The sequence below is a fragment of the Callithrix jacchus genome, chromosome 2 (assembly GCF_049354715.1).
Source record: "Callithrix jacchus isolate 240 chromosome 2, calJac240_pri, whole genome shotgun sequence".
Classification (NCBI taxonomy): domain Eukaryota; kingdom Metazoa; phylum Chordata; class Mammalia; order Primates; family Cebidae; genus Callithrix; species Callithrix jacchus.
The window spans coordinates 6586100-6611967 of NC_133503.1; the positions used below are offsets into that span (position 1 = coordinate 6586100).

The window sequence follows — 25868 nt, forward strand, 5'->3', positions numbered from 1 at the left end:
ATCTGTTATTTAAAAGCAGACAAATGAGGCCAGCGGTATATGCACTGTCAAAACAGAGAAGCTATCAAGAATGGCATTCTGACACCCACTCAAAACTCCTTTTGAATCTGGGACCATATTCAAAGAATGACTTCTAGCACCGAGAAGAATGCTAGCAGCTCACCTGGCCCAGGTGGGAAACACAAGCAGCCTTCCCCTGAATCCAGCTGTGACCAGTGCTGCTACAGGAAAACTATCTGCTTGCCTTGAAATATGTGCTGCAGAATGAAGGCATCCCCATCAACAACTCCCCCATCCCTCACATCCAGCCTCAGACACTGGTACACTTTATCTGGGTAGACCAGCCAGACCAATCTGAGTAAAAGAAAACAGTAAGAACATAAGGCGACCTGACTGAACCCCAGGCCTGGATTGGAAATGGCTTATCAGTGAGGGAGAATCCCTGGGCTTCCTTGGCAGAATTTTTAAAAAATGCAGCCTAAATTGGAATATGATAGCCATCAGGTTAAAGTGAGGCCAATGGGAGGGGCCTAAAAGCTGTGATGAAGGCATCAGGGATCATTTCTCAGCCTCTGTGGAGAGCAGGATGTTGACAGAAAGCACCATCCCCTGGGAAGCACTGATGAAAACCATGATGGCCCAGGCAACAGCAGTTTCCAAATGTGGAATCCACCCTGCTATTAGCCACCAAGAAGACAGTGTCCTGAGAAGGAATGCAGTGAAGAGTGGAGTTAAGTGAGAGAAGCAAAAACATACCACAGTACAGGTCTTTTATGACCCAGCATCACAATTTACAGCTTCTAAGGATGCCATGTAATACTCTTCACAACACTACCCAATTAAAAAAATACAAAAAATTATTTCCAAGTGGGGATAATATACTTAATGATTTCTAATTACGTATTCTGTTTATTCTGCAAGCAGTTATCTGGTTAATTTATAATTTACCAGAACTAGTTTCTATTTACACAGATTGCTAACAGATTAATATTCTGAAGAATTCCCAACTAGCCTAGGTTCCTCTGGAGAGATCAGGAGTTCCTAAGAACCACATGGGGCATTAATTAAAACAAAAAAACTCTTGGACACTATCCTAGACCTACTGAATCAGAATCTTTAGGAATGAAAATCCCTTATTTGTAAATCAACTTTACTGAGGTATACTTTACTCAGAAAATTAAAAGTACCCACTCTAAGTACACCATTTGTTGAGTATGACAAATGTCTAAGCCACAACACTAAGATATATATTTCTATCATCTCAAAAATTTCCCTGGTGGTAGGCCCATAAATTCTTGCTGAGATTTCCTATTTTTGTTGTTTAACATAAATACTTGCTTATTGAAGCATTTTTTATGATGCCTGTTTTAAAATTCTTGTCAAAATTCCAACATCCGATTCATCTCAGTGCTTGTATCCATTATTGGCTATTCTCATTCATGCTATGATCCTTCTGGTTCCTGCAATTTTTTACTGTATCAGGATAATCTTCATTTACTTAATTTATTTTTCAGACAGTCTCACTCTATTGTCTAGGCTGGAGTACAGTAGCATAATCATGGCTCACAGCAGCCTCGATTTCCTGGGCTCAAGCCTCCTACTTCAACCTCCTGAGTAGCTGGGACTATAGAAAAACACCACCAACCAGCTAATTTTTTTTTCTTTTAAAAGACGGGGGTCTGTGTTGCCCAGGCTGGTCTAAAACTCCTGGCCTCAAACAATCCTCCTGCCTTGGCCTCCCAAGGTGCTGGGATTATAGGCATGAGCCACCATGCCCAGTCCTGGACATCTTTGCTTAGTGTGCAGTACCCCTGTTGAAATGTAGCATGCAGTGGTGGGTGTGGATTCTGCTTCCTCCAGGGCCCTACCAACACTAGAGTGGAAAAAGCAGGGCAATGGGTCACATTGCCTGCTGCAGACAGTGGGGTAGAAGTTTACCTCCTGACTTGGCCCTGAAGACACCTTTCCACTGAATACAAGACACTGACCGGCACTCGTTCATTTCCTCCAAGTTAGGGTGCTGGATGTGATTCCTCTTAGCCCCAGTGCCACCAGGGAGCAGAGCTGACTCACATTTTTTTTTGCTACAAGGCAGAGACGGAAGCTCAGCGTAAGGCTGGACCCTGCTGAAACTCCTGGCTCTGCCATGGAGTACTATCTAGTTCCACCCAGCAAGGGGAATGAAAGATCAGCACCCTGCTCAGTTCTGCTGACACCTCCTGGCAGGGGAACTGAAGCACCTCCTGCTTCCAAGGAGCAGGATGGAAGATCAACTCTTCACAGCCCAGCTGCAAAGGCAAGGGGTTGGTGATATGGGGTGTGGTCCCCCCCCCCCCCCCGCCCCCGTGTTTGGCTGCAGTAGGGAAGATACTGTCAAAAAGGTTTTCTATTGTTAGCCCACCCTTTCCCCAAGCCCAAGGGCTTGGGGGAAAAGGTTTTTCTTAAAGGTGTTTTGTTTGTTTGTTTGTTTGTTTGTTTGTTTGTGTTTGTTTGTTTGTTTCATCTGTGCCTCTTGGCATTTCTGATTTAAAGGTTTTGTAGTACCCTATACGAGACACAGGCAAGCTGTGTTTTACTATGCTTTGCTTTATTGAGCTTTGCAGATACATGTTTTGGGTTTCACCATATTGGCCAAGCTGGTTTCGAACTAATGGCCTTGAGTGATCTGCTTGCCTTCGCCTCCCAAAGTGCTGGGATTACAGGCATGAGCTACCACACCCAGCCTCACTTAATCCTTATATAACTTTCATGTGGGTATGATTTTCATGAACATTCTCCATATAAGGAGAGAGAGACTGCATTTACATGAATTGCCCAAGGTCACGTAGCTCATAAATAGTTGGTCTGCTGTGTACTAACCTTCCAAAAAAATTAAATAAATAAATAGTAGGTCTGAGATTCAAAACCCAGCTGTTTGGCTCTTGGAGCCCTCATTATTACATACTGTACTCTTTTACACAATGCAAAGCTCATAAACCTACCTTTATGCATGAATTTTAAAAACTTATACAAATACACTAAAGTACTATCCTACAGTAGTAAATAAAGTCAAGGAACACAGGAATCAAAAAGAATTTGCCTTAGCCTGTAAATTTAGAAACTCACTGGCATCATTTCTGAGCTGAGAGGTATAAATCATTAAATCTTAACTTCTTAGTCTGGCTCCTCATAATCTGACACAAGCCTTTATTTTCAAAGTTATTTCCACTTTAAGACTTTATATTCCAGCCAGGTACAGTGACTCATGCCTGTAATCTCAGCACTTTCGGAGGCCAAGGCGTGAGGATCACTTGAGACCAGGAGTTTGAGACCAGCCTCAGTAACACATGGAGACCCCATCTCTAAAAAATACTTAAAAAGTAGCTGGGCATGTTGTCGGGTGCCTGTAGTCCAAGCCACTTAGGAGACTTAAGTGGGAGGATTGCTTGAGCCTGACAGATCAAGGCTGCAATGTTCATGCCACTGCACACCAGTCTGGGCAACAGAGCAAGACCCTATCTCCAAAACAAACAAACAAAAAGACTTTAAGTTCCCTGAGGGAAAGGGCCTTATACTTCTGTCAGACTGCATAGTTGTTTATAACAAACTTGGTAAACATTTATTCAACAAGTAAGAGAAGGAATGCATCCAACATCAGAAAAAGCACAAAGAGTGTAGGGCAACAGAATGATACTGGACAAAATGTGAATTTCCGAGTTGAACCTGGATCTGCCATTAACTAGTTTTGTACACTTCAGGCTCTGTAAGCTTCAAGTACCCAGAAACTGGACAAGGTAACAATTTTGGATGCATCCAGCTTCCTATGCCAAACAAAAGGAATGGGAGACATAAGGATCCTCATTTCTGTCCCTTCTCAGTAAAAAAAAGTCAGGTCACATGACAGACAGGTATGAGGCTGAACCAAAATTTAAAAAAAAAAAAACCTGATCTCAAAATTTGATTCCCAGCTCCTACTCTCCCCAAGAGACCACTGTTCCTCTGCTCCAGTAATCTGCCTTCTTGTCTACTGGGGAAACTCCCTGTTGTCCTCCAAACCCTTCTTGACCAAGGATTCCTTCAGGACACACTCACCCTTTGCCACATGGAATTAGCAATCCATCTTCTGTGTTGCCAACACACCTTTTGTCACTTCTACTGCTGCAGTTTCCAAACTGCACTGAAACCATCTTCTTGCATAAAGATATTCCACACTAGACTGTGAACTCTTTGACAGCAGAAGCAATGTTTATTCACTTCTGTACCTCAGTGTTCAACACTGTCTGGGACCTACCTGCATGAAATACATGTTTTTGACTAAGCATCTCAAAGCCAAGTAATTTCCTTTTGGAACTCCAAATGCACATTCTTACCACTTCCCTTTTTAGGTAGCTTCTAATGCTACCGGGGAAATTGCTCTGGAAAGTAGGTCAATGGAAAGGCAAATTATCCAAGGAAAACCTGTGGGTTCATATACAGTAAGATCACTGGGTGCTTTAGAAGGTTTTAGGTAGTGAGAAAGGAGTTTACACAATACTGTGCAGAAGCCATGGGTGCACAGTGGCCAGGGCAGTGACAGGGCTAATGAGTCACAGTTCTTACTGCCTAAAGTTCCGAATCCTCCCGTATGGTTCTCCAACACTGCAAAAACACACAGTTCCTGTAACTAAGGAGTTCGCGGGTGAAGCCACATTTTTTTTTTGTGATGTACTCTAAAACCAACTGGCCATTGGCTCCTTCAAGTAGCAACTTGCTCTACCTTATGTTAAATCATTTTTTTTTATTGCATTTTAGGTTTTGGGGTACATGTGCAGAACATGCAAGATAGTTGCATAGGTACACACATGGCAGTGTGATTTGCTGCCTTCCTCCCCTTCACCCACATCTGGCATTTCTCCCCATGCTATCCCTTCCCAGCTCCCCCTCCCGCTGTCCCTCCCCTATTCCCCCCAATAGACCCCAGTGTGTAGTGCTCCCTTCCCTGTGTTCATGTGTTCTCATTGTTCATCACCCGCCTATGAGTGAGAACATGCGGTATTTCATTTTCTGTTCTTGTGTCAGTTTGCTGAGAATGATGTTCTCCAGATTCATCCATGTCCTTACAAAGGACACGAACTCATCGTTTTTGATTGCTGCATAATATTCCATGGTGTATATGTGCCACAATTTCCCAGTCCAGTCTATCATCGATGGGCATTTGGGTTGGTTCCAGGTCTTTACTATTGTAAACAGTGCTGCAATGAACAGTTGTGTGCATGTGTCCTTATAGTAGAACGATTTATAGTCCTTTGGATATATACCCAGTAATGGGACTGCTGGGTCAAATGGAATTTCTATTTCTAGGTCCTTGAGGAATCGCCACACTGTCTTCCACAATGGTTGAACTAATTTACACTCCCACCAACAGTGTAAAAGTGTTTTTATTTCTCGACATCCTCTCCAGCATCTGTTGTCTCCAGATTTTTTAATGATCGCCATTCTAACTGGCGTGAGATGGTATCTCAATGCAGTTTTGATTTGCATTTCTCTAATGACCAGTGATCATTTTTTTTTAAGAGACAGAGTTTCTCCATATTGGTCAGGAATCACCTGACCTCAGGTAATCCGCCTGCCACAGCCTCCCAAAGTGCTGGGATTACAGGCGTGAGCCACCGCAACCATTTTTTTTTAAGTGCAACTTACTGGCATTCATGAACAGATTGGCTTTACATTTATCCTTAACTTTAAATGATGTCATTAAGTTATTCTAAGTGCAGCTGTGGTTGGGGGAAAAGCAAGTGGAAGTAGTTATTATGCAAAGTAATGAAAGACAGGCAACTGGCCTGGAGGGGGAAATGTCAGCCTTCTGTTGTTCTCTAGTAGGTCCCTGGAAATCCCTGCTTTATAAAGCAGACTATCTCCAAAATGTACAAAGGTCTCATATGAAGCATTCTGCAAAACTGTGATTTAGCAGAAGCAAGATAATCGCCTCTAACTCCATGTAGCTCACTCTACACACCATGTAGTTCATACCCAACAGGTCAGTAGGCTCCAGCTGGATCCAAGAGGCTAACAACTCAAAACACACCTAAGGCCGCTAGGATGCTCCCACTGCAGCGCCTCCACCTGCCTCTCTGGAAATCCAACCTACCATGTGACCTGAGGGCTGAGGGTAGCATGTTGCAAACCTTTCATACGAAAAAAAATTCACACACATTATAGGCATTTGCTAAATGTCTGCTAAATGACTACAATGTCCACACAAAGTTGTATGGTCCTCATTTATAATGTTAAAAAAATGCAAAAAAGATGTTTTGTTACATTAATAAATCACCTGAAATGAATCAAACTAGTATTTTTAAATCTATCACAACTAGCACAAAAAAAAAAAAACCACCATAGCCTCTCATAAAAGATGACCAGTATACACTGCTTATATTAATAACATGCTCTGATGTGTTAGCCCCAATAAGGACCTACACTTCCTTACCCTTAACTCTTTGCTTTACTATGCAAACTGTCTGAGAGGAGACAACCTCTTAAATTTCACATTCACACCACCCTGACCATTCATTACAAAATGTCACTAGTTTTCTTATAACAAGGAAAGCAACTGATATATACTGAAACACTTGCTACATGGCAGGCACAGTTCCGAAGGTTTAACATGTATTTCGCCCTTCAGAACAACCCTGTGAGGTAATAACTAGAATTATCTCCATTTCTTAGCTACAGCTCAGCTCACTAGACCCTCCTAACGCAATTTATTTATCTTTTTCAGCTTAGTTATATCCCTCATTTATTCTCAATAATCAAGTTTACTCTATGGGTTGGGAAACAGGAACACCAAAAGACTGACAATACACCGCCCTATTCACCCACAAGTTCTGGTCTGCATTATTAATTTCTAGACAATAAAGGCAGCAGCCAGCTCCCAGGAAAGGAGGGCAGGGAGACATAAATGCAAACATATCACAATCGGAAGAACAATTAGGTCTCCAAGTTGGATAGCTAGCTATTTCCATCTAAATGGAGAACGGTACATTTCCATCACCATTAACTTCAGGAAGATTGTAGCTAATCTCATTGAATTTATAAATGAAACCCACTCTGTGAACATTACATAAGTCACCCCTCAACCTCCCACTTCCTGGACAGCAGTCAATACTTGGAAGGCAATCAACTTCTTTCTTCTGATACAGCAAGGAAAAAAATTCCAGTGACACTGTGTACACACTAGGAAATATTCACTAAACTCGTCTATTTGTGATTTTATCTCCTACCTAATTATAGCTGAAATAATATAACATGATTTATACTCTTTGTTCAAGTGTGACATATTTAATAGATTATTCAATATTGGTTTATCCAGCTATGTCAGACTGACAGCAGCACTTAATGTTAATCAAGGGTATGCCTATGTATCAATTTTAAGCTTTATACGGTTCAATGAAATTATCAGAGTTACAAGACATCATCAATATGTTTTAATCCCTGTGTCAAGAGACTTGGGGTGTTTGTTAATTTTTTCTTCATGTTCTGCCTCATTGCACAGGATGGATGAAAGAGTATAAACAAACATGTGTGTCTACACCCTCCCTTGAATTTCGTGGTGTGGACACACCAAGGCCCAGTCTACAAAGATGGCCTGAATTCTACCTTCTGTCTTGAGACCAGCTAATCCCATCAGGCCACACTTTCTATCTTTCTTGGAGGCTATCTAAAACCCAGGCCCCTCCTTGCAGGAGCCCGTCTTCTCTGGCCACTTCATCTTCATTATTTCCTCCTCTGTGACACATTTTCCCTCATATCCCCTCCTCTCTAATCAAGGCAACTACGACTCTTGAACCCCTGCCCAACGACACTTAAGTTTCTCTATCATTCAACTTGTAGTCATCACTTCCTCCATTTTCATCACTAACTGAAATCTGGTTCTTTTGAACAAGGACCCAGTTTCCCGCCAGGTTTTCCAGCTCATTCTTCTTCACCTGACAGCTTATAGGTTCCACAGCTACATGTGTTAAGGGCATCCTCACTCTGCAAAGCTATAAATACATTAGTTTATTAACCACATGCAAAAAGAAATAGATATTCACAGGCTACACTCCAGGGTTTGAACAGACCAGGTAACCTCCATTCTCTGTGTGTGTTTCATTATCTATAAAAGTAAAATGTATCAGGAAACTGGCCATACTGCCCAAAGCAATTTACGCTATCCCCATCAAGCTACCAATAACCTTCTTCACAGAACTGGAAAAAATCACCTTAAACATCATAGGGAAGCAAAAGAGAGCCTGTGTAGCCAAGACCATCCTAAGCAAAAAGAACAAAGCCAGAGGCATCATGCTACCTGTTTTCAAACTATACTACAAAGCTACAGTAATCAAAACAGCATGGTACTGGTACCAAAACAGAGACATAGACCAATGGAACAGAACAGAGGCCTTGGAGGCAATGCCACACATCTAAAACTATCTAATCTTTGACAAACCTGACAAAAACAAGCAGAAGGGGAAAGGATTCCTTGTTTAATAAATAGTGTTGGGAAAACTGACTGACTAGCAGTGTGCAGAAAGCAGAAACTGGACCCCTTCCTGACACCTTACACTAAAATTAACTCCACATGGAGTAAAGACTTAAACATAAGACCTAACACTATAACAACTCCAGAAGAAAACCTAGGCAAAACCATTCACGACACAGGCATAGGCAAAGACTTCATGACTAAAATACCAAAAGCATTGGCAACAAAAGACAAAATAGACAAATGGGATCTAATTAAACTCCAGAGCTTCTCTACAGCAAAAGAATCAATCATTAGAGTGAACCGGCAACCAATAGAATGGGAAAAAAATTTTGCAATCTACCCATCTGACAAAGGGCTAACATCCTCAATCTACAAAGAACTAAAACAGATTTACAAGAAAAAAACAAACCCATCCAAAAGTGGGAGAAGGATATAAACAGACACTTTTCAAAAGAAGACATTTATGAGGCCAACAAACATATGAAAAAAATGCTCATCATCACTGATTATTAGAGAAATGCAAATCAAAACCACATTGAGATACCACCTAACATCAGTTAGAATAGCGATCATTAAAAAATCTGGAGACAACAGATGCTGGAGAGGATGTGGAGAAATAGGAACTCTTTTACACTGTTGCTGAGAGTATAAATTAGTTCAACCATTGTGGAAGACAGTGTGGCGATTCCTCAAGGACCTAGAAATAGAAATTCCATTTGACCCAGCAATCCCATTACTGGGTATATTCCCAAAGGATTATAAATCGTTCTATTGTAAGGACACATGCATACGCATGTTCATAGCGGCACTATTTACAATAGCAAAGACCTGGAACCAACCCAAATGCCCATCGACAATAGACTGCACAAGGAAAATGTGGCACATAGATACCATGGAATTACTATGCAGCCACAAGAAACGAGGAGTTCGTGCCCTTTGTAGGGACATGGATGAATCCGGAAACTATCATTCTCAGCAAACTGATGCAAGAACAGAAAATCAAACACTGCATGTTCTCACTCATAGGCAGGTGTTGAACAATGAGAGAGAACACAGGAACATAGGGAGTGAGGCATCACACACTCGGGTCTGTTGCAGGGGACCAAGGGAGGGAGAGCAGAGTGGCAGGGTGGAGAGGTCAGGGAGGGATAACATGGGGAGAAATGCCAGATGTGGGTGACGGGGGGATGGATGTAGCAGACCACATTGCCATGTGTGTACCTATGCAACAATCCTGCATGATCTGCACATGTATCCCAGAACCTGAAGTACAATAAAAAAAAGTAAAATGTACTCCATTAGGTTATTATAAAATGAAATGAGTTAATGTAAGAAAAATGCTTAATCAGAAAGTACGTAGCACAAGGTATGTGCTAAGTGTTTTTTAACTTATGCTCATTTGAAAGAATTCAATTTATACAACCCAGCATGAGAGTCAGAGATGGTGAGTAGCTTGGATGTTGTCAAACAGTTATTTGGGGCCATGGGCATAATTAAAACTACTAATTCTACTCCATCCCATTGCATCAGAGACTTGACTAATAAAACATTCATCAATTGCCACAGACAGAACAATATAACAAATACTGCAGAAGGCCCTAAGGTAGACAGATAGGACTAAAACATGGCACTTGCACAGAGGAGGATAAAGTCAGGTGAGAGAGACTGCCTTAAGTAATTACAATACAGCGGATCAGGTTCAATGATGACAATAATCTCAAAGCAAGGCACAGAAGAGGCAGTGACTAACTTGCCCTAGAGGAGGGTCTGAGGAATTTTCATGAAGTGACATCTAAATTGGTCCTGGATGCCGTGGACAATAAAGGAGTATTAGGCAACAGGCACAGTGTGTGCCATGAAGAGGTGAAACCCCTAGTGATATGAACTATAAACCCTACTAGACAGCTTACCGGCTAAGGTCTTGGAGAAAATCTACCTGCTGGAATCTGCAAATGATCACATACATAAACCAGGGAAAGAAAGATGGAGCAAGCCACTGCACAAACAATGGGTTGGCCATACTTGGCTTGGCCTCTATTGGTTCTGCACTGACAAATTTTGGTTCTTGATAGCTTCACATGACTGAAATATCAGTATTTAAGGGCCCACATGGATAGAAGTTCATCTACAGCAAAAATTCACACTACAATTTATAATTAGAAACATCTTTCTAGGCAGGTGGCTCACACCTATAATCTCAGGACTTGGGGAGGCCAAGGCAGGAGGATCGCTTGAGCTCAGGAGTTTGAGACCAGCCTGGGCAACATGGTGAACCCTCGTCTCTATAAAAAACGGAAAAATTAGCTGAGAATGGTAGTGTGTGCCTGTAGTCCCTACTGTAGAGGCTGAGGTGGGAGGATTACTTGAGCCCAGCAGATTGAGGCTGCAGTAAGCCATGATCACGCCACTGCACTCCAGTCTGGGTGACAGAGCAAGGCCCTATCTCAAAAAAAAAAAAAAAAAAAAAAAGATGATGATGACAAATAAATGTCCTTGTAATATTAAATAAGATTCATGTTAGTATAATCAATGGAGTATAGAAGCATCCACAGATTCCCTCTCCCATCTCAAAACACGCAGGCACGCGCGCACACACACGCGCACACACACACACACACACACACACACACACACACACAACCTACAGGCAGCTCATTCCACTATCTAGTCTTCAATTTTTCCTCAAGTATACAGTAGTGGGGTGTCAGAGTAAAGTACTGCTTCACACACTTTTCCAATAGTGCAACCCCAATGGCAGAGAAGTTTGAGAGAAGTACATCTGAACTATATTTTCAGACTCTGTGAGAGACTGTCATGCCATTCCAACTGTTATCCAAACACAAGTAGAGAGGTATAACCTAATGTGAGAAGCATGGCACCAGGTGATAGTCTCTATGAGCACTTCAGCTCAGGCCTTCTAAGATTCAATACCGCTGGTAGGCCCAGATCCTGAGAAGTTGTTCGTTGAGTCTAATGAGAGGCACCAACCTACAAAGGGCCAAAGTGAGCCACAGAAAGTGGCTGAAGTGTGTCAAATCTCAGAGATATGCCAGAGCAGGTGACTACCTGAGAACTTTACTTACCCAGGGACAACTCAAGGCAGCATGGAGAACAAGGCCCAAAAAGATGAATTTAAATGTACCTTCTTAAAAATCTAGCTGCTTATGGAAAATAGTATGGCAATTCCTCAAAAAAATAAAAATAGAATTACCATATGATCCAGTAATTCCACTTTGGCTATATATTCAAAATAAGTAAAAGGGGGCTCTCAAAGACTATCTGCACATCCATGTTTATAGCAACATTACTTATAACAGTCAAGAGTGGAAGCAACCCAAATGTAGACTGAGAAATGGATAAACAAAATGTGGTGTGCACATACAATGGAATATGAGCCTTAAAAAGAAAGGAAATACTGATACATATTACAACATGAATAAACCTTGAGGATAAGTAAAATAAACTAGTCACAGAAAGATAACACTATATGATTCTAGTTATATGAGATACTTGATCAAATTCATAGAGATAAAAACTAGAACGGTGGTTTCCAGGGAGCTAAGAAGAGCAGAGAATGAGAGGTTGTTATTTAACAGGGAGACAGTTTCAGTTTTTTAAGATGAAGAGTTCTGGAGATTGGGTGCACAATAATGTAAATATAGTTAACACTGTTGAACTGTACATGGTAAATTTTATGTTATTTGTATTGTGCCACAAATTTTAATTATTTTTTTGAGACAGGGTCACTTTGCCAGCCAGGCTGGAGTGCAATGGCATGATCTCAGCTCACTGCAGCATTGTCCTCATGGGCTCAAGCAATCCTCTTACCTCAGCCCCGAAAGTAACTGGGACTACAGGCACGTGCCACCATGCCCAGCTCCGGTGGGGGTTTTTGGTATTTTTGGTAAACATGGGGTTTTCCCATGTTGCCCAGGCTGGTCTCAAACTCCTGAGGTCAAGCAATCCTCCTGCCTTGGATTCCCAATGTGCTAGGATTACAGGCATAAGCCACCATGCCTGGACTATGCCACAAATTTCTAATTTTAAATAAAAATTAGAACATACTGAACACAGTGGTTCATGCCTGTGATCCCAACACTGGGTGGTCAAGGCAAGAGGACTGCTTGAGGCCAGGAGTTTGAAACCAACCTGGGCAACACAGTGAGCTCCTGTCTCTTTAACAAAAGGGGTGGAGATCATTACTATTTTTTTTAAAAAAAATCTAACTCTTTTGGATTGCATACATGTAATCCAAAACAAAAGAGACCTACCCCCATCCAATCTCAAAGACTTTAAAAGTCTGAGAATGAGAATACGCCCACTTTGAATTCTTAATAAAATCCTGGAGCAACTCAATCCAACATGGTCACTAAGATACCTACCATGTCCAATGTATCATGTTAGGTGTGACAAAGGCTCTCAATAAGAAGGAACCCATCACAATTTAAGGCAGATAGCTAAATGCATCAGTACGGTTAAAGAGAACATGATCTATGTACCAAAGGAGAAGCTGAATAATAATGTTGACAATTTTTGATTGTATACATGTAATCCAAAACTTTCTGAAGCCCAATTAAAGTGTTTTCCACATACAGACTAATGAGAAACTCAGTGGGGGCTAGCAGGGAGTGCTGGGAGTGAGGCCCAGTGGAGAGAAGACAACATAACTACCAACATTGTCCTAAGCAGAAGCCAAAACAAAATGCAGCAGATCAAGAGATAAGAGTGTATCCTTAAATTATCAAGACAGTTCTTCTGTCTTCTCTCATTCTGCTGGAAAATTCCTTAAAGCTCTCAGAGATATTATCAATGTATTCACATAGGTAGCCTGGAAATAAAGGGAGAAAGACTTGTTTGTTTTGGCTGTGAAGGACGAAAAAATCCATCATCCATCCAGAGCCTGATTCCATAGGCCTTAGAGCCAAAACTTTTTCTTTACTCAGCAAGCTTACATGCAAGGGGATAACTTTCATCGATACCCCAAAGCCAAGAGCTTAGCAGCTTCCTCATAACAGCATTCCACAACAATGTACTTCTCATGCACTTCTCATGCTAGCAACACTCTTGCTAATATGAATGAGGTGTGCCTGATAAGTGCAATTTTCTGCATGCTGAAATATACAAGTTTTGCATTTTCTTCAAAGCTCCTACCTTAAAAAGCGCAGATCTCCCTTTACCTGGCTAGAATGCCAAGGTACCACTTCTTTTTATAAGCCACTCCCCAAACACACATCACTTTTTTTTACAACAGTACTTTCAACCCAGGTGTCAGCCAGCTCAAATGTCCTTATCCCAGTTGTCTCTAAAAACTGCTGGGTTAAGGTTTGCAACCAGCCAGTTCAGCCCTGTATCTCGCCATTCATCATCATAGGAACCCCCTGCCCCCACCCACCACCTGAGAGTATAACTTAAAAGAAAAAAAAAACTCTCTAGAACAAAAGCAGCTCCTCTGGCAGGCGTTCATAATTCCAGAGCACAGCAGGGGCTCCAATGTTCATCCCAGCTAGCAGGAGCCCATGTTACATAAATCATGTTCCTGACACTTGATGGCACTTCAGGAAATTACTGTCCAGTATTCACCTGGCCAAATTTGCTCAGAGAATTATCAAAAGCCATCTCATTTATGCTATTAATATCAGCAACAATGGAATGGAGTCCACAACCTTGAGTAACTGACCTTCTTATCAGGCTACCCAGTGGACTACCATGGGCAAGTGGCCTTGGTGTGGCAGCTTTACCAGTTAAGAAACAAATGAGACTTGCCCCCAACTGACCTCAAAGGCTTTAAAAGTCAGAATGTGAATACACCCCACTTTGTATTCTTAACAAAATCCTGTAGGAACTCAATCCAAGATCCTCACTAGGTACCTACCAAGCCAAAGGTATCCTGTTAGGTGTGAAAAGGGCTCTTAGATCAGAAGGAACCCATCACAATTTAAGGCAGATAGCTAAATACATCTGTATAGCTAAGGAGAACATGAGCTACGTACCAAGAAGTGGAAAAATAATGATGACAAAACCACAGCAGCACATGCCAAACACTGTTCTAAGGGCACCGCGTATACTAACTTGTATCACTAAGACCCTAAGAACCAGGGATTTTTTTTTTTTTTTTTTGAGTCTCAATCTGTCACCAGGCTGGAGTGGAGTGGCACAATCTTGGCTCACTGCAACCTCCACCTCCCGGGTTCAGGTGATTCTGTTGCCTCAGCCTCCGGAGTAGTTGGGACTACAGGTGCGCACTACCATACTCAGCTAATTTTTGTATTTTTAGTAGAGACCATGTTTCACCATGTTGGCCATGGTCTCAATCTCTTGACTTCGTGATCCGCCCACCTCAGCCTCCCAAAGTGCTGGGATTACAGGGATTACAGGCATGAGCCACCGCGCTCTGCCTGAAGTAGGGATTCTTTTCTTCACTTTACAGATGCGAAAATAAAGATACTTTGCACTAGAAAATCAGGTTATCTTCCCAAGATCAAATAGCCTCTAAGTGACTGACTGGATAAAAACCCTCTGTCCCTGCCCAGTCTGCCTGAAATCTAATGGAAGAGATGATATGATGGCCAGGTGGAAGTAGTCAGGAAAGATCTACTGAGATGGAGGCATTTCAAATGGACCTATAAAGATGAGAAGATAGTATTACTACAGTAGATATTATTACTTCTTACTAACGATGCCTTGTGTGTCTGTTCTTACAAGTTCAGTCACTTATAACAGATGTAATTATATACACATCAGCCCAGGCTTCTCTACCCACAACATGCATTTGAGAGGAAACTGAGATCCCAAGATCTGAAGGGATTCTAACCAGTCATCCTCAACATATCGCTGAGTGACAGTATCTCCCAGATCCCCAAGCATCTTCCTCCAGGCTTTTCAGCACAGCAGAGGCATCACCCTAATGTACTATTCAACTGTGCTGAGGCAATTAAAGCATCATGATGAAGGCTCACCCTAAATATTTTTAAACCACCTTATTAAAAGGTGTGATGCAAATATGAGGTGACATTATTATTTTTAAGTTCATCCTCCGCAGTCACTCATTTAGAGGTGTGAAAATAAAACCTGTGTTTCATGTCTCACTTCCTATATTCCCACTTGATTAACAGGCTTGTATCCCCAAGCTAGATGATGAAGGTGTATGGTGGAATGGGCTCTATATTATGATTTCACACAAACAAAAAAGCATTTCTTACACAGTGATGGGTGTTTCTGAGGAGCATGTAAGAACATGCAATTCTCCTTACCTGCAATCAACCAGCTCATATGACACAAGGAAAACTCAAAGACTTCATGTAGGTATGTAATTCCTGAGTAAGAGAGTATTTCTTTGCTGTTGCTTTACATTTCTTTTTAAATGACATGACCATGTAGTAGAAATATAAACTTTTTAGAAACAATTATTTTCTTCCTCAGCACAAAAACTGATTGTTTGAATTAATATGCAAACACTGGTCACCGTGATGAACTAGCCAGAAGCTCAACTAGATCAAAGACAAGTGGGCTGACTGGGTACAATGGCTAGCACCTGTAATCCCAGCACTTTGGGAGGCCGAGGTGGGCAGATCGCTTGAGCTCAGGGGTTTGAGAGCAGCTTGGGCAACAAAGTAAAAGCCCATCTCTATCAAAAACACAAAAAATTAGCCAGGCGTGGTGGTGCACACCTGTGGTCCCAGCTACCTGGGAGGCTGAGGTGGAAGGATCACTCGAGCCAGGGAGGCTGAGGTTGCAATGAACCGAGACAGTGTCAATGCACTCCAGCCTGGGTGATAGGGTGATACCCTGTTAAAAAAGAAAAAGAAAAAAAGACAACTGGGCCAAACTGTTTAGGAAAATCAGAACTATGCGTGAAAGAATTGGAAAAAACCCTATGAATAGTTAGATATGGCCCAATGTCATTATTTTACAGGTAGTTAAACTCAAGCCTTGAGAAATGCAGCAAATCAGGACAGGAACTGCAACTTGAATCCCAGTCTCTTCTCTCAACCTGGGCCAGTGTGCCGAACAGCAACAGCAGCTGAAGCTTGGGTCCTCTCAAATAGTGAAAATTGTAACTTATAGTCCACTATAATATAAATTCCATAAGACTAAGAATTTTGTTTTTCTTGTATACCACTAAAACCCCAGGACCAGGACCAGGGGCTGGCATATCGTAGGTACTCAATAAATGTACTAAATGAATAAAAAAACAACATTCATCATTTCATAAAATGCATCTGAAATCTTTATGAAGATAATCTCTACTGCACAGAGTTTGTAAAGATCCTGTGGGAGGTAGCAAGATAAGAGTAGAGGTAATCCTGAAATACTGGTATTTGCCAGGGAAAAATTTAACCTACAACTCCTAGCTCTCATTCCCGTTATTAGCTTACCCAGCCAAATTCCAAACCGTGAGAGCAAGGGGATTTTCTGAAGTTAATTCGGTGCTTAAAGATTTTCCTTAATATTCAGAGGAGCATGATATTCCTTAACCCCCTATTTTATTTCAAATCCATGTCCCATCACATTTTCTGACCCTGCACCCTGCTAGATCAAGGAAATACACACAAATCACACAGAAAGACAATCTCACAAAATGGCTAACAGGACTGAACTATTTAACAGTAACACCCCAGGAAAGGCATTCTAACTCACTAGATCAATAAACAATGAAAATCAACAGACATCAGTGTCCCCCACTGGTTAGTCACTACCTTAATAACAAGCTGTATGTTTCCATTCCAATCACAGTCATAGCAGCCAGGCCAGACAGCATCTGACAAAGTTAGTGGATGTTACATTTATACAACAACACATCACCAGGTGATCGCACACAGAATCCCAGAGGATTCCCTTTAGCCAGCTAATCCAGGTTAAAGACCAGATCTGAGGCAGTCTCTATTAGACCAGGGCAGCATATTGCCAGTCCAGCAGCATTTCCAGGCAGCTGAAGCACGCATTTATTAGCCTTGCAAGTTATAGATTTTTTTTTTTGGTCTGCAGATCCCAAGCTAGTAGAGGGGAAAGGAGAAAGCAACTCTCAGCATTGTATCAGTGGTTGGCCAAGACTGAATAAGAAGTTAGCAGACCATAAGAAAAATTTACCTGTCATCAAATCTATTTGCAACCATCTCCTCTGGTAAGTGCCTTATATATTAAGTCAAATAATTACAACTAGAGATTTGAAATTGAGTTTTTTGAATCTCAAAACCTATTTTCCTACTGATATACAGGATTATGTGGGGAAATGGTTTACTGTCATTTGTAATTATTTTGAATGGGCAGCAGCTCTTTATATGTAGGATTTAGGTTTCTCTGCCCTCAATTCAGTCTCTCTAGAAAGAAGTGATCTGTAAATAAACAGGTTAAATATATTAAAGAAGCCCTTCTCTGTGGTCTGTAATTATGGTTTCCCTTTTCTTATTATAAAGCAAATCTTCATTTTAAAAAATCATCTAAAATAAGAGGCTACATATGGTGGCTCACGCTTGCAATCCTAGCACTTTGGGAGGCCAAGATGGGAAGATCGCTTGAGACCAAGAATTCGAGATCAGGCTGGTCAACATGGAAAACCCGATCTCTATTCCAAAAAAAATTTTTTTTAAATTATCTCCAATTAAACTCTGTAACTTTTGGTGTTAGCGCAACCGAGTATCTTACAGAAAATGATGCTTTTTGCTTGTTTGTTTTTTGACCAGGTCTTTGTTGCTTGAGTTCATACTATACAATGAAAGAAAATTAGCAAGTTCATGAAAAAAAGTGGTTTTTCATTTCAGTTTACTATTAAGATAAACTTTCTTCTTTCATTTGTTAGGCAAGAAAAAACACAAAATGCAAGAATGCAACCAGAAATTAAAGCCTCTATTTGTATGGGATCTTCTTGAGGACAGAATGGCAAAACTGAATCCTTTAAGACCATAAGTTGAAGGCATGAAGAGTAAGAAGTCAGGTTCAGCTTCCAGGTTTGCCCATCTTTAAAATGAGTCCTTTACATGGGGTGGGGCTAGAATAAGAGTAAATAAAGTGAGGACTTTGGAAGCTATATTATATACTAGCATCACAAAAAGACCATCACTCAAAAGAACACTTGTTCACAGGCACCGAGGAGATCTAACTCTCCAATGCACAACATGGAATAGTCAAGGATAACGTCCAGTTGTTTGAGGCCCTAGAAAGGCATGTTTCTCAATTGTCTCATGAAGTACAGGTTGTATAACCCTAATCCGAAAATCTGAAATCTAAAATGCTCCAAAATCTGAAACTTTTATGATGCCACAAATGAAAAATTCTACACCTGAACTCACAGAAGCAGTTGCAGTCAAAACTTTGTTTCATGCACAAAATCATTAAAAGTATTCTATAAAATTACCTTCTGGCTCTGTGCATGAGGCATAAATGGATTTAATGTTTAGACTTGAGTCCCATCCCCAAGATATCCCATTATGTTTATGTAAATGTTTCAAAATCTGAAAAAATAAAAATAAAAAATCTGAACCACTTCTGGTCCCAAGCAATTTGGATAAGAGATAACCATAGTATAGCACAGCAATTAAGTATATAGGTTCCCCAGGCAGACAGCTGTCTGACCTTAGGCAAATTACTGAATCTCTGTGACTCAGTTTTCTTATCCACCAAAAGGAGAAAACAACAGTATCTACACCTAGTAGGATTGTCATGCGTATTAAATAGGCAAACACTTGCTTATTCCAAACACAATAAGTGTTCTTACTGTGATAATTGTTATTATCCTGGCCCACCTTTTTCTTTTCTTTTTGGCTAATGTAGTCAGAAATAAGGGCTTAGCTCCAAGCATTAGACATGAAGAGGGTGAGTTGTTGGGTTGAAATGATCTAGCACAACACATTTTCAACGTTAGGATACAAAGCTGCTGCTGATTATCTCTTACTAGAGGGCACACAAAGCAGAAGAGCCTACTCTCTCACCAGGTGTCTCTCCAAAGAGTTCAGAAAAGGATTAAAGGGGGAAGGAAAAAAAAAAAAACCCCACCTCCACAACCTTAAGAACTAAAGGGCAAATTTTAAGGACAATACGGATGCTGGAAAATTCACTGGGGCTTTCAGCAAGTAACAAATGTGTTAATGAGCTTTTCTAAACTCTTTTTTAAAAAACGTTTTGTTCTTGGCTACCCCAATACACTACTAGAAATGTTGGCCATTCTACAGGTTCTGAGATGGGAACAAAACACGGTGACAACAGAGATTTAGTTGTTTTGTTTACTCCAGACTACCTGAAAAAGGAAGCAGGAGAGTAACCCACGGTTGGTTTACCCCTGATTCACTTAACAACTAAGCCTAAGCCAGAAAGTAAATGATGTAATAAAGTGACTGATTCAAAATACTGGAATGCAACAGTAAGAACACTAAAGCCCTATCAATCTAAATCAATTGTGAACAACAGCAGTAACCAACTAAAAAGGTCCTGATGTCAACCTTGTTTAAATGCTGCTTCAGAATCTTTAAAATAAAACCCAAACACCCACCCAGGCTATATTTGCAATGAGATCATCTTCCCCATGTCCAGCACTGCAGTGGAAGCCACACTCTAGGACCAGCACCTCAATGACTGCAGCAAAACTAATTAATTCTGGCTATTTCTCAACAGGTCTCTGGGAGGCAAACACATCCTTGTTCTTCAAGAACCAGGTCAAAGATTGCCTACTCTGTGAAAACTTCTCTGATAAGACGAGGCTAACCCAGTTACGGGTATTTTCAGAATTCTCACGACTGTTTATTTAGTGAAATGTTTACCCCAGAGAATTGCATGTTATGTTTCTGGATTTCAACAAAACAGTTCATAATAGACTGAAATGTGTAGAGAGGAAGCAAATGTCTTTTTTGTTTTGGACATTTGCTAGATGAAGCAATGAATGAATGAATGAATGAGTATCACAGGCTTGCTTGGGTTTCAGTAAATTCATACAATTGATATGTGTACTTTGTGTTAAAATTGTTGAAACTCATACTAAAGGCGGGCGGTAAAAGAACATTAATTAAACTGCTTGCTAAATAACTGGAGGCAAAGAGTAGTAACAAGAAGGGGGCACCAATTTCTTAATAATGGAATGTTTAAAACACACTATAAGAAGAAGAAAGTATATATTACTGCATCAACATCATAGCAAAATAGATATTGGGCAGAAACACATTGCATATTGCCCATTTTTCTCTTTGAATAAATCAAAGGGATCTAATCTAATTACAAAAAAGGAGATATAAATGATAACTGACAAAACCCTGCCTGAAAGGAATCTTACATATCAGGCAAAACACTGTATTGGGATTCAGATGGTTATATAAATAGAAAATAAAGTGAAATCACTTTATTTCAAGTCCTTCACTGCAAGTCCTTCACAGGGAGCAATCATTATCTCTACTACCTACATAACCACCAACTTAACTTCTCTGAAACCCTTGTCCCAACAGGGAAATCTAACTTCTTCTGGTCAATCATGTCCCCTGATCCACCACCAAAATATAAGCTTCATGAAACCAGAGACAATATTTTGCTTATAATAATATCCCTAGCACTTAAAATAGTGCCTTGTTTACAGCAGAGGTTGAAGAAGCATTTACTGAATTCAATACATGAATGGGTGAGAGAAAGGGATAAAAGAGAAGAAAGGAAAGAAGAATCAGATGAGAAAGCAAGGGACTACTAATACAGAACTGAGAAAGAATTTTCTTCTCTGGAAAAGTCTGTACAAGCTGCAGAGTGCTGTGGCAAGTTAAACCCAATGTTTCCTAGGATTTTGGTGTTTATGAAGAAAAAAACAAAACAAAGGGTTTCTCTTTACTGACCCAGAGCAAATATTGAATTTTAAAGTAAAAACTGTAAAAACTTCAGTACATGTATGTTCACTCATTCAATAAATGTTTATATGCCCACTAGGTTCCACGCACCAACGCTACACACTGGTAAATGCAGCAGATAATGGAGCTAGACATATAAAAAGATTTGGACATCTTCACCATCAACAAAATCACTGAGCATCCCACTCTGCTTCCTGATAAAAACTGGTAGTTACTAGCAAGCAAGTCATGCCTGCATTCAGACATGAAATTCCATTCTTATTGGTATTATTCAAATAAAAGAATTTTTAAAAGATGACAAAAGCATAAAAGAAATGAAAAAAAAAAAGATACAATTAAGAAAGGTAAGAACAACTGAAGTTGTCTGGCCTGGAGAACAAGGCTGATTTCATTAGAGGCTTCAAATACACAAAGGGCTTTTATGAGATAATCCTGAGCATTTCCACAGTTCTCCTTTCTTTCTGAGTGAGGACTATGTTTAGGCATTTCCTTCTATTGACTTCAGATATGCCTTCCTCAAGTCAGAAGTGAATGCCAATATTTTGCTTGCTGATATGTAAGCAAGGGCTTAGCATTTCTAAAACACACAAATACTAGTTTCCTCCTTCTTAGGCTTTAGCAGGCTGTCTGTAGGCATTTCTTTCCCACCCTATAATTTCTTCTCTGCCTTTGTTAAAACTGTAAGCACATCTGCAAAAGACTAAACATGACACTGTAAATGACTATCACTTCCTTCTCCCCCATATTTGGCATCCTGACTGCAGAAACCAGATCACTTCACTAGAATATTACATAGGATTGCAACGGTTCGGGTGGCCACTTTATTACCTATAGTTACCCTTCACACATGCACAATGCCAGTGTTGCTTGTCTTTGCCCCGTGACCTCCAGGGAGAAAGCAGTAGATGGCAGGGAGTTAAATCATTTGCAAAACTATCATCCCTGTTTGCAAGGCAGGGTTAAATCATGAGGGGGCATGGCATCCAGGGATAACATTAACAAACTATAAAATCATTCAGGTTTGTAGTTCAGCATCTTTTCAGTCCCTGGCCTTCACTCCCCCTTCTCAAAATGTATTAACTGTTCCTCCAACTTCTACCACAAGATACCCAGTCTCTTGACCCCTGCATGCCCAAAGTGTCCATCCAAGTCAAAGACATTCTCAAGACCTATTCTGCCCTGTGCATTCATCTCTCAAAAATAAAAATTAAATGAGTAATAATAACCAACAGAGACTGACAGACAAGGAATAGGGCACAATATACCATAATTAGCAAGGGTTTCCCATGGCTCTCATCATAATGCTGCTCTTTGTGGCACCTCAAGTATTCCCAGGAACAACAACAATGTCAGACCCATAAAATCAAACAGTAAAAGGAAGCAGGGTAGAGTGAGAATTCTTCTAATTATTAAGCTCAGCAACACAATTCTTATGGCAAAGGAAACAATTTATTGGCGAGATCTTTCTCAGACACAAGTCTCCCCACCCTTACTCCAATCTGCATGCTTAATAAAGATGATTAGTTTTTGGTGGAGATGATTGTTGTTTTAATTAAGGAGTATGCTAGAAGAGAGAGTTTGATTATAAAGTAACCCCAAGATACCACGGTGCTTTGTGCCATCTCAGCCTCAGGCACTTGCCTTGCATACCATTTCCATGACAGTTTCCCTAATCTATAGAATTAGAAGAAAGACTGGATTTATAAAATGAAGCTGGAAAATTCTTGTTCTCAATAAGACTACTGGCTCAAAATGGCCAGCTCCAAACCTCACTCACCTCTGCCTGTCCTCCCCAAACCACTTGATGGGCGACCTCGTCAAGTCACTTAACCTTCTTATATCTCTAATCCCTCAGCTGAACAATTAATTGTGCTCCCTCATCTCATGGGAATGTTGAAAGAGATCACTATTAATAGACTAGTCCTTGCAAAGTTATTTGCTAATGCAAAACCACTACATAAGGCTGTGTCCTGAGGGCCACAGTGTGGTGTAATACGAACAGAAAGGACTTGGATTTGGATGTAATCAGGTTTAAACCCCAACCCTGCAACTTACAAGCTGTCCAGGGATCTCAAACTACTTATGCTCTAAACCTAAGTTTCTTTATTTGGAAAATGGTGAGAAATAACACCTTCCCCTTGTTGCTGTTGTGAGAATGAGAAGATCTAATGTCTGTAGAGTACTTAAAGTTCCTGGCACAAAACAGGCACTCAAATGTCATTTTCCTTTGCATGTACAGTATCTATTGCAACTTCCCCTGGGCACCTGCACTGGAGATGACCTAAATAGGCCCCAAGCAATCCCCATCTGAAATACTGCAGCAGTCTTCTATGTTCCTATTTCCACTCTCCTCACCATCCACCCTTCATCTTCCACCATGCCATGAGCAAATGAAAACCCTGAAAATGCATCTTTCTTTTTTTTTTTTTTTTGAGACGGAGTTTCGCTCTCGTTACCCAGGCTGGAGTGCAATGGCGCGATCTCGGCTCACCGCAATCTCCGCCTCCTGGGTTCAGGCAATTCTCCTGCCTAAGCCTCCCGAGCAGCTGGGATTACAGGCACGCACCACCGTGCCCAGCTAATTTTTTGTAATTTTAGTAGAGACGGGGTTTCACCATGTTGACCAAGATGGTCTCGATCTGTTGACCTCGTGATCCACCCGCCTCGGCCTCCCAAAGTGCTGGGATTACAGGCGTGAGCCACCGCGCCCGGCCACATCTTTCTTTTTTTTTTTTTTTGAGACAGAGTTTCGCTCCTGTAACCCAGGCTGGAGTGCAATGGCGCGATCTCGGCTCACCGCAATCTCCACCTCCTGGGTTCAGGCAGTTCTCCTGCCTCAGCCTCCCGAGTAGCTGGGATTAAAGGCACACGCCACCATGCCCAGCTAATTTTTTGTGTTTCAGTAGAGACGGGGTTTCACCATGTTGACCAGGATGGTCTTGATCTCTTGACCTCGTGATCTACCCGCCTCAGCCTCTCCCAAAGTGCTGGGATTACAGGTGTGAGCCACCGCACCCGGCGAAAATGCATCTTTCATACCATCCTCACTACTTAACATCCTCCAACAAATCCCTATTGCAACAGAGTTAAAGTCAAAAGTCTCATATACAACAAACCCTTATATTATCCTACACAGTAAAAGTCTAAAGACAAAAAAGGCCTTTCACTGTCAGCTCTAGCTGAAACTTTACTTCCTACCTCCCAAACCGTCCTTTGCTCCTTCTCCCTCTACACGCTATACTCATTGTAACCACCCTGGAGCCTCTGTGTGTACCATATATTGTCCCCACACCTTCTCAACAGATGAGTACCTCTTCCCACACAGTGTTGGGGTATGGATTGGCTGAGGCATGAAGAGAGGTGCTTGGTAGCCTGACCTTCTGCAACCTCCTCTTCCAGCTGAATCACCTGTTAAGACACCAGAGGAGGAAAAGGAGAGCAAGTGTAGCACTCTGCACAAAATAGCACAGTAGGCAGCAAGAAGCAAGGCAGATCCAAGCTCTGCCTCCATAAAGGTCATTTCAAGGGGATGTCACAGTTGAGGCAAAGGAAAACAGGCCACTATTAAGAGTACATGTGAACAGCAGAAAACCAACCCGTGGCACACAAAGACCTATAATTCAGCAATGCTCAGCACCAGCTTAATCACAAGCCCCCATGTGTGGCCTGCCACTCTAAGAACCTGAGCCTGTGGCCTGCTGGTCTAAGAATCTGAGCCTCAGGGACACATTGCCAGCTCTCCCAGAAATCTTGGAAGCCCAGCTATCTTACATTCTTTTTTTTTTTTGAGACGAAGTTTCGCTCTTGTTACCCAGGCTGGAGTGCAATGGCGCGATCTCGGCTCACCGCAACCTCCGCCTCCTGGGTTCAGGCAATTCTCCTGCCTCAGCCTCCTGAGTAGCTGGGATTACAGGCACGCGCCACCATGCCCAGCTAATTTTTTGTAATTTTTAGTAGAGACGGCGTTTCACCATGTTGACCAGGATGGTCTCGATCTGTTGACCTCGTGATCCACCCGCCTCGGCCTCCCAAAGTGCTGGGATTACAGGCTTGAGCCACCACGCCCGGCCTATCTTACATTCTTAATATAATCTACTCCAGTTCCAGAGTAGATACAAATCTTCCTTGAGTTGAAAGTTATTACTTGAGCCTTTAACATTTGACAAAATACCAGAACTCACTTTTGGATAAGTACTGTTGTCAACTCAAGATAATGAAAATACCACACCACATAGTTGTGGAGTTCCCTGACACTAACAAAGGTTGTTCACAAACATTACCCATATTGTACCCTCACACATCCTCCTTTCACGGACAGAGAACTTTAGGAAGACTAAGGAACTTCCCCATAGTCAAAGGAGCAGAGCCTTGTTCTACAAGATCTACCAGTTATCATATTCTCTGGACTGCGCAGGCTTGTGAGCCACTCAGACACAGAATTACCACTGAGCCACTCCAGAAATGGAGGGCTTCCTGACTCATTTCTCTCACACCTTTCCATAAGCACAAAAGAAAAAAACAAAACAAGTCAACAGGAAAAATTTCCAACTCACTGTTACAAGGTAGGGAAATTT

At 41.3% G+C, this 25868-nt stretch overlaps 1 protein-coding gene and 1 long non-coding RNA gene across 13 annotated transcripts in view; one reads left to right on the forward strand and one right to left on the reverse strand.

The window, feature by feature from the left end:
- Positions 1 to 25868, reverse strand: part of AUTS2 (activator of transcription and developmental regulator AUTS2) — a 1215487-nt gene that overhangs the window by 1034855 nt on the left and 154764 nt on the right. The window lies entirely within an intron of this gene.
- LOC118151642 (uncharacterized) lies at positions 17315 to 22276 on the forward strand. Its single transcript, XR_004740046.3, has 3 exons — positions 17315 to 17603; positions 18279 to 18426; positions 20087 to 22276. It is a non-coding gene; the product is annotated as an uncharacterized LOC118151642 (long non-coding RNA).